The sequence below is a fragment of the Berghia stephanieae genome, chromosome 1 (genome assembly GCF_034508935.2).
Source record: "Berghia stephanieae isolate SIO BIC M18660-M18661 chromosome 1, UCSD_Bste_1.3, whole genome shotgun sequence".
In the NCBI taxonomy this organism is placed as follows: Eukaryota; Metazoa; Mollusca; class Gastropoda; order Nudibranchia; family Aeolidiidae; genus Berghia; species Berghia stephanieae.
In genome coordinates, this window is record NC_088360.1 from 131,575,271 (window position 1) to 131,585,537 (window position 10,267).

Below are 10,267 nucleotides of genomic sequence, written 5' to 3' on the forward strand. Positions count from 1 at the left end.
CATCAGACTATTGAATCATATTGACAGTCAATATCACGTGACTTGATTCATCATGTGGCTATGACAAAATTAAGTTCAAATACGAAATGAAACGCAATATATATAACGGATGTGTTGATAACTTCTTCTTTGGAAATCTTTTGCGTTGAAAAGTATGAAGATTGTTATCTTACTTGTCATCGTGTACTAGACAGCTTGATGTTACCAGCACAAAATAACCGAAGTCGTCAACGTCCTTACCACGCTCTGCTCTAGGCAAAAACCGACTTGGTCAGAGACTATAAAACGCTGATAAGAACTTATTTTGCAGTCACATGCTTCGCCCAGGCTTAAGACAAGCGTGTCTAATACTCGACTGGTAAATGACTGAATCTAGTCACCTTAATTGAAAATGGGCCCTGAACAGTGGAGTTTAAACTGTATTTCTGGAAAATTTCATTATATTAAACTGATTACAAAGCCTCACATAGCACGGAAACGGCATTACTTAAAGTTTTTAATGATATTGTAAATGATATAGATAGTAAAAGTGCTGCGATGCTTGTTTTACTAGATTTAAGTGCGGCATTCGACACTATCGATCAAAATTTACTTTTGACTAGACTACGGGATCAATTTCATATCAGTGGCACAGCTTTGGACTGGTTAAAGGAATATTTGTTTGAAAGAACTCAATCGGTAATTATAGAAAACCATGTATCAACTCCATACATATTAACGTGTGGAGTGCCTCAGGGATCTATTCTCGGCCCCGTCCAGCAACCAGCAGCTTGGTTTTAAACAAAGAAAGTCGGTACTTTTTATTCTTCATACTGGCTAGAACTTTTTCACATGTCATGTGATCAGAATGTATAAAAGTCAAAACATGATCAGATTGATAATGTTTTTCTCCTCTGGATACATTTTCATGCTCGTCGGAGAAGTATTTAATTAGGGTGATGGAGATAATGGCGTCAGCCATTGTTCCAATAGTTTAGAACCAGTTACTATGCGTCATTACGAGTGAAGTGACGTCACGACTGTTGAACCCGACATGGGTGGCCTGCCTTTATATTTCTTGTGCCCAGATGGGATGAAATATTATTATTCGTCGCGTTATTAGTGTTGGCCTGGCATATCTTTATTTCTAATATGTCCTAAACGTCGTCATTTTCCCGCTAGGAATTGAACAGATAGTGGTCTTTCATTGCACTTTTCGTACAGTGTTTTGTTGAATAATTTACGGTGTTTTGTTGATTATTAATAAACTTTTTAGAAGGAACGAACTTCGTGTTACTCAGCTCTTTGTTATTATTCCTAGACAGCCAATTGGGTGATTAGTTCTCACTAAATTATATTAATCAGACTATGAACGTTAAAGATTAAATAACGTTTTGTGTCTTGGTATTATATTTCATCCGGCTGGCGGATGTTGTGAGTGTTTTACCTAAACGCATAGCATCACTACTGTAAGAGAGTAAGCTTATGCAAGAAATTTACTCAGGAGTTTTGAGAAAAACATGATCATAAAACACGGTCGGTTGTTGTTCATTAAACATGATTAATATTCAAGCAAAGTTAACGACGCTAGGATTTCAATGGAAATATGGTAAATACTAAATGAGTTGAGGACAGTTTTATGTTTCAAGTGAAGGACTTGTCGTTGTGTTAAGTAGTAGAAAATTACTTTCGTTGATTAGTCTCAATTGGTATATGGTAATGAAGACAACATATTGTAATGGATTTTTGTTATTTGGGTGTGAGTACCAAAATAATATTAGGAAGTGGTTATTCAGTATCAGATACTGAATAGTGCTTTGCCACTATTCAGTATCCATAAGGAACTCTTTTATTACAGAGAGAGTGAAAAGTGCGACAATCTCAGTTGAATGTAAATAAACTGCTGACCTACTACCAGAATGAACACGTGCAGTAACTGACAGCCCGATTCAAAGTTGTAGAAATATTTTGATCGTTATTTTTAAATTTCTGCTATTGTGTAATTAACATAGTTCAAAATATCCAAATAAAAGTGGCATTCAAATACATTTTTTAATGTATTAATAGACATGATGAAATGTCACTAAAAGTTCAGTGACACCTTGGTGGATAAGCTGTTTGACTCTGAACTTAAGGTTCGAGAGTTCAAATCCCGGCAGGGTTAACTTTTATTTTCCCCCAATATTTTTGTTTTAATCATTTTATTTGCTTGTAATATATTTTAATGTTTATATTATACTACTACTACTATTATTATTATTATTATATTATTATTATTATTATTATTATTATTATTATTATTATTATTATTATTATTATTATTATTATTATTATTATTATTATTATTTCTACTTACTATTATTATTGTTGTTGTTGTAATCGTCATCATCATCATCATTATTATGATTATGATTTTTAATTCAAGTAGTAGGAGTTATTTAATCAGTTATCGATTTATTACGAATATCTTTTATGTGTTATAATCTCGTTGTTGTTTTTCATTGATGTGCTCTTCTATTGTTCATTACTTTTTAAAATCTTGCTTTTTTCTGTTTGTCACAATTGTTGTTGTTGTTGTTATTGTTGTTGTTTTTGTTTGTTTGTTGGTTTTGTCATCTAAGACAATCCCGATTCATTATAAATATGTGGCCAGACTTTCTGCCATTTTTAATTGAATGATGTACTTCCGTGAATTAATTGCAGTATTATATTAAAATTTACGTGATAATAATAATAATAATAATAATAATAATAATAATAATAATAATAATAATAATAATAATAATAATAATAAAAATAATAATAATAATAATAGTAATAATAATAATAATAATAATAATAATAATAATAATAATAATAATAATAATAATAATAATAATAATAATAATAATAATAAATAATAGACGTCTAATAATAATAATAATAATAATAATAATAATAATAATAATAATAATAATAATAATAATAATAATAATAATAATAATAATAATAATAATAATAATTTAAACAGATACTGAATATTAGACTACAATTGACATCTATTTACTGAATACACGTGGTATTTTTAGGGTGTTTCTTTTTTTACGAAACCTGAAACCTGCCGAAACACGCCGAAACCTGACAAAGTTAGGGGAAGCAGGCAGCAGTGGGGAGTGAACCTGGGACTCATGGAAGTGTACGCCATTGGGAGTGAACCTTGGACTGGGTTTCGTAAAAAAAAAGCAATTACTTTTTTACGAAACCCAACAATATCCAACAAAGTTATGGAAAGAAAGTAGGCAACAGTGGGGGAGTGAACCTGAGACTCAGGGAAGTGTACACTATTGGGGAGTAAACCTCAGTCTATGGTTTTTCGGTGGGTTTTGGCGGGTTTCGTAAAAAAGTAATTGCTTCACTCTCGTCTGGTACCCAACTCCCATAGTCCCAGGTTCATTTCCACTGATATCCTCTTCTCACAGTCCCAGGTTCACTCTCAACCAGTGTGCACTTCCCTGAGTCCCGGTTCATTGCCCAATGGTGCCCACTTCCCATAACTTTTGATAATTTCGGTAGGTTTCGAAATAAAAGTACATTCTGAGCTCACTGTCCACTGGTATCAGCCTCTCGCAGTCCCAGGTTCAATCCTCATCTGTGTCCAAATCCCAGATTCACTCCCCACTGCTGCCTGCTTCCCATAACTTTGTCGGATTTTGGCGGGTTTCGTAAAACAGTAATTCCCCCTCCCCCTTGGTATTGTCTTTTTACAATATCCAGAGTCCCAGGTTCACTCCCCACAAGTGTACACTTCCCTGAATCTCAGGTTCACCCCCCACTGTTGCCTACTTCAATAACTTTGTCGGATATTGCCAGGTTTCGTCGGGTTTCGTAAAAAAGTAATTGCTTTTATGTGAAACTCGCTGAAACCCGCCAAATACCATAGTCTCAGGTTCACTTCCCACTGGTGTACACTTCTCTGAGTCTCAGGTTGACTCCCCACTGTTTTCCTACTTTCAATAACTTTCGGATATTGCCGGGTTTCGTAAAAAAGTAATAGTTTTTATGTGAAACTCGCTGAAAACCGCCGAAAACCATAGTCTCAGGTTCACTCCCCACTGGTGTACACTTCCCTGAGTCTCAGTTTCACTCCCCACTGTTGCCTACTTCCCATAACTTTGTCGGATATTGCCGGGTTTCGTATAAAAGTAATTGCATTTATGTGAAACTCGCTGAAAACCGCCGAAAACCATAGTCTCAGGTTCACTCCCCACATGTGTATACTTCCATGAATCTCAGGTTCACCCCCCACTATTGCCTACTTCAATAACTTTGTCGGATATTGCCAGGTTTCGTCGGGTTTCATAAAAAAGTAATTGCTTATATATGAAACTCGCTGAAATTCGCCTAAACCCAGAGTCTCAGGTTCACTCCTTACTGGTGTACACTTCCCTGAGTCTCAGGTTCAGTCCCCATTATTTGCCTACTTTCCATAACTTTGCCCCAATTTGGTGGCATTTGGCGCATTTCGTAAACAAAAAGTAATTGCTTTTTTAAAATAACAAAATCCGCCGAAACCCAGTCCCAGGTTCACTCCCCACTGGTGTACACTTCCCCGAATCTCAGGTTCACTCCCCACTGTTGCCTACTACCCATAACTTTCTTGGATATTGCAAGGTTTTGTCGGGTTTGTAAAAAAGTAATTGATTTTATATGAAACTAGCTGAAGCTCGCCGAAAACCATAGTCTCAGGTTCACTCCCCACTGGTGTACACTTCACTGAGTCCCAGGTTCACTCCCCACGCGTTGCCTACTTTCCACTTCTTTGCCGCATATTGTCGGGTTTCGTACAAAAGTAATTCCCCCCCCCCCCCCCCATTTGTTATTGCTTTTTTATAAAACCCAGAGTCCCAGGTTCACTCCCCACTGGTGTACACTTCCCTGAATCTCAGGTTCACCCCCTCCTTTCCCCCCCCCCCCTCAGCCTCTACACACACACACACACACACACGCTGCTGCCTACGTCCCATAACTTTGTCGGATATTGCCAGGTGTCGTCCGGCTTTTTATTACGAAACCCGCTGAAACCCAGTCCCAGGTTCACTCCCCACTGTTGTACACTTCTCTGAGTCCGAGATTCACTCCCACAGCTGCCCTCTTCCCATAACTTTGTCGGGTTTCGGAAAAAAAACACCGTATTATAGTGCAAAACCACTATTCAGTGTCAGATACTGAATAGTGCAAAACCACTATTCAGTATCAGATACTGAATAGTGCTAGCCATAATATTATATCATAAAAGGCGGGGTTTAACATTAATCAGTAACAGATTGACGCTATTTTTGGTTATTATGCATAAGATGCGTCATTTATCAAAGTACTTTTATGTCATAAGAGGCGGGGTTTGATAGTAATGTTCGAGAAAATTCTTGTTATTTTTAACATACAAGTTGAGCATGATTCGCTATTACTTGAAAGAGGCAGGTTTTGGATATTAATTTGGGATGTCAAAGATCAGTAGGAGTGGTCAAAAGGAATTGTGGGACAGTTTACGATAGGGTTAAAAACAGGGTGTTTCTATTCTATAGGTCATTCTATTATTCTGCATTTGAGATGAGCTGCATGTCTTAACTTTGGTGCTCACCACCATTGACTATACATTTTTTGGACTTAGCATTATTTTTGCTGAAATAAAGAAACTATATCGAAGATGTGAGTTACATTTTTATAAGAACAAATAAAACCACTAAATCCTGGTCACGGACAATGAATGATATTAACTTCAACTTGAATTTTAAAATGATGATTAAGATATTATTATGATTTATTTTAAAATATTTTCTTCATTACTTATCGATTTATAATCCTTCATATATGGATTTAGATGTCTATAATATGTTATTTGCACCACATATTATACGTTGGGATTAATTTAATAATATTGTTTAAATGGAATCATGCAATATAAGGAAATACAAGGTATTGGTTTGGATATAACCGTAAATGATATGTACATGGAAGCTGAGACTATCGCCCATGTCATAAAGAGTTGAAATTGAGATTGAATAAAACAATGTGAGTGTATCACATATGGGATTTGAACCATCCTTTTTCAAGGCAGAAAATGGATATGCGGTAGAATATAGCGAGAATTTAAAACTGCCTAAATTTAGATCACTAGCCTTTATGTATGTGCGCACTACGCCACACTACATCTCGTATATTGACAACGATTTATTTTTTAAAAAATTAAAAAATAAAATTCCCTTTATTCATCCCCATAGGAAAATTTGTCTTTAGGGTCTATGCCAAGGGAAGACTTGAATAACCCAGGCGTCAGCCGCAGTGCAGCGCCGCAAAGTGAGCGAGGGCGAGGTGACTTGCTCAAGGCCACACAGCGCGGCGGGTGATCGAACTCGATACCTTTCGTGTAAGAAGCAAAGACCGTACCGCTTAGCCACGCTGTCCCCCGAAATTACCAGAAATGAATATTTATAAAGCGACTTCTAACGGATTCACCATGCTCAATTAGCAGCATAATGCATTATTAATTACCTCAGCAGGCCGCATGGAACACAAATTCCACTCAATACAGTCCTTGTCGCCTGTTATGCGTCTTTTTTCGTAAAGCACTTATACTGTAACATCCGTTTCAGCTTAAAGCTATTTATTCCTTCACACTTGAGTTAAGTGAGATAACGCATGTAACGGACAGAAAATCCGAAGCCACAGTTTTCAAATAATTGCTCACACCCGGTCATTGACCAACATGAACATCGTTCGAACATACAAGACAATACACACTAATTGCTCGGCCAGAGGTTCGACATGTAAATGTTCAATCAACAACGAGAAAATAAAGAGGGCACTCATGAATTATTCGTTCATGAAAACGAAATGCGATCTCTTCTCATTAGAATGAAAAGTCATTTGTAATAAAGATTATGTGCGCTTGGCTAAGAAACTCACAACATTGCCATCCGGAAATAAAACTGACCAACACACAAAACTATGCGTAACCTTGAACGTTTATAGTCCGGTTAATACAGTTCAGTGAGAATTACTCATAAAGATGGATGGCAAAAAAAATAAACAATAGGGGACAGCGTGACACAGAAATACGGTCTGTGCTTTGTACCCAAAAGGTATTGAGTTCGATCACCTGCCGCTGCGCTGTGTGGCCTTGAGCAAGTCACCTCGCCCTAGCTCAATTTGCGGCGCTGTACTGCGACTGACACTTGTGTTATTCCTGTCTTCCCTTGGAATAGACCCTAGAGACAAATTTTCCCTATGGGGTGAATAAAGGGAATTTTATTTCTATTATTTGTTATTAATAACAAAGACCTGAGAGAGGTCAACTTTGGAACTAATTTGAAATGGGTTGGTGATTGAATGGTCATTACATTGCATATCAGGACATGAGGGTGCTTCAGTTCTCAATGGTATCACTTAGTCATTTTGTATGAATTAATTATGGATTAAAATGGTAATTTAAATTCAAACAATAATTTATCTGTAGTCATAACAACGATTAATACTATAATAGTAATGGTATCGGAAGTGGTGGTGATGGTGGTGGTGGTGGTGGTGGTAGTAGTAGTAGTAGTAGTAGTAGTAGTAGTAGTAGTAGTAGTAGTAGTAGTAGTAGTAGTAGTAGTAGTAGTAGTAGTAGTAGTAGTAGTAGTAGTAGTAGTAGTAGTAGTAGTAGTAGAAGTAGTAGTAGTAGTAGTAGTAGTAGTAGTAGTAGTAGTAGTAGTAGTGGTGGTGGTGGTAGTCGTAGTAGTAGTAGTAGTAGTAGTAGTAGTAGTAGTAGTAGTAGTAGTAGTAGTAGTAGTAATAATAATAGTAGTAGTAGTAGTAATAGTAGTAGTAGTAGTAGTAGTAGTAGTAGTAGTAGTAGTAGTAGTAGTAGTAGTAGTAGTAGTAGTAGTAGTAGTAGTAGTAGTAGTAGTAGTAGTAGTAGTAGTAGTAGTAGTAGTAGTAGAAGTGGTAGTAGCAGTAGTAGTAGTTGTTGTTGTTGTAGTTGTTGTTGTTGTTGTTGTTGTTGTAGTAGTAGTAGTAAGAAGAAGAAGAAGAAGAAGAAGAAGAAGAAGAAGAAGAAGAAGAAGAAGAAGAAGAAAGAAAGAAGAAGAAAGAAGAAGAAGAAGAAGAAGAAGAAGAGAAGAAGAGAAAAGAAAGAAGAAGAAGAGAGAAGAAGAAAAGAGAAGAAGAAAGAAGAAGAAGAAGAAGAAAGAGAGAAGAAGAAGAAGAAGAAGAAGAAGAAGAAGAAGAGAAGAAAAGAGGAAGAAGAAACGAAGAAGAAGAATGAGAGAGAGAAGAAGAAGAAGAAGAAGAGAAGAAGAAGAAGAAGAAGAAGAAGAAGAAGAAAGAAGAAGAAGAAGAAAGAAGAAAGAAGAAGAAGAAGAAGAAGAAGAAGAAGAAGAAGAAGAAGAAGAAGAAGAAGAAGAAGAAGAAGAAGAAGAAGAAGAAGGGGAAGAAGAAACGAAGAAGAAAGATGAGAAGAAGAAGAAGAAGAAGAGAAGAAGAAGAAGAAGAAGAAGAAGAAGAAGAAGAAGAAGAAGAAAGAAGAAGAAGAAGAAAAGAAGAAAGAAAGAAGAAGAAGAAGAAAGAAGAAGAAGAAAGGAAGAGAGAAGAGAGAAGAAGAAGAAGAAGAAGGAAGAAAGAAGAAGGAAGAAGAAGAAGAAGATAGAGAAGAAAGAAGAGAAAGAAGAGAAGAAGAAGAAAAGAAGAAGAAGAAGAAAGAAGAAGAAGAAGAAGAAGAAAAGAGAAGAAGAAGAAGAAGAAGAAAGAAGAGAAGAAGAAGAAGAAAAGAAGAAGAAGAGAAGAAGAAGAAGAAGAAGAAGAAGAAGAAGAAGAAAAGAAGAAAAGAAGAAGAAGAAGAAGAAGAAAGAAGAAGAAGAAGATGGGAAAAGAGAAGAAGAAGAAAGAAGAAGAAGAAGAAGAAGAAGAGAGAAGAAGAAAGAAGAAGAAGAAGAAGAAGAAGAAGAAGAAGAAGAAGAAGAGAGAAGAAAAGAAGAAGAAGAAGAAAACGGAAGAAAAAGAAAAAAGAAGAAACGGAAGAGAGAGAAGAAGAAGAAGAAGAAGAAGAAGAAGAAGAAGAAGAAGAAGAAGAAGAAGAAGAGAAGAAGAAAGAAGAAGAGAGAAGAAGAAGAAGAAGAGAGAAGAAGAAGAGAAGAAGAAGAAGAAGAAAGAAGAAGAAAGAAGAAGAAGAAAGGGAAGAAGAAAGAAGAAGAAGAAGAAGAAGAAGAAGAAGAAGAAGAAGAAGAAGAAGAAGAAGAAGAAGAAGAAGAAGAAGAAGAAGAAGAAGAAGTTGTATAAGATTAACTACTCGTAAAATAAAGGAAAGGTGAGGAGGAAGAGAAGTTCTGGCTTGTACATGATATCATGTCATAAACTATAACACCGATGATAACAACACATCCAAAAACTGCTTTTATCCGGACACTCGTGTCCCCTTCGCGACAAAGACTATCAACGGTCAAATAATATGAGGAAATATTTCACGATGAAGATTTGCACACGACTTATACTTACCCAACACCAACACGCTTGTTTATTGTCCTAAGCGGTAACACATAAGACATCCATTACAGGAACGAAATTGACGTCACTCAGCTCTTTTTATTGTCTTTAGACAGCCATTAACGCGATACTAAATTAATACTAGACTATAGATAGTATGCGCTTGGCTAACAAGTTCACAACATTGCCATCCGGAAGTATAATGGGCCAACACACAAAACTGTGTGTAATAATGAACGTTTATAGTCTGGTTAATACAGTTTAGTGGGAATTACTCATAAACGCGGATTGCAAAAAACAATAATAAAGACCCGAGTGACGTCAACTTCGAACTATCTATAAACGTTCAAGGCTACACCTAATTAATTTAGTGTGTTGGTACGTTATATCCAGCTGGCGAATGTTGTGAGTGTTTTACCTTAACACAAAGTATCAATATTCTAAGAAAGCTAACCTCGTGACTTTAATATCGCGTTTGAGAAATAAAGTAATGTCTATTAATCTAACGAGTATTTACACATTGAAACCTTTTCAGAATGACAAGTAGCCAGCTTTCCGTGTTTCACAATTGCAACAAAAGCATATATATATATATATATATATATATATATATATATATACTTATTTACGACTCGCGACGTAAAACAAACTTAACACATTAACACACTAGGCTCGATTGTCAATGTCAACACTCTAAGGTAAAAGGTCAGAGTTCACATGAGTTCACGATATTTCCAATGGTTAAGCTGAAGAAGGACACATTATCCCAAATGGTATTTTTTTCAGTCGACAG

At 36.0% G+C, this 10,267-nt stretch overlaps 1 protein-coding gene across 2 annotated transcripts in view; it reads right to left on the reverse strand.

The window, feature by feature from the left end:
• The window catches only part of LOC144963192 (cytochrome P450 2D9-like), a 30,971-nt gene extending 20,950 nt beyond the window's left edge, over positions 1–10,021 (reverse strand). Inside the window, exon 1 of one of the 2 annotated variants that reach the window (XM_078896924.1) lies at positions 10,002–10,021. The gene's annotated coding sequence lies outside the window, so the exon portion shown is untranslated. Of the gene's footprint in view, positions 1–9,486 lie in introns of both variants that reach the window. The other variant, XM_078896923.1, reaches the window with a different exon arrangement.
• Between the last annotated feature and the right edge of the window lie 246 nt (positions 10,022–10,267).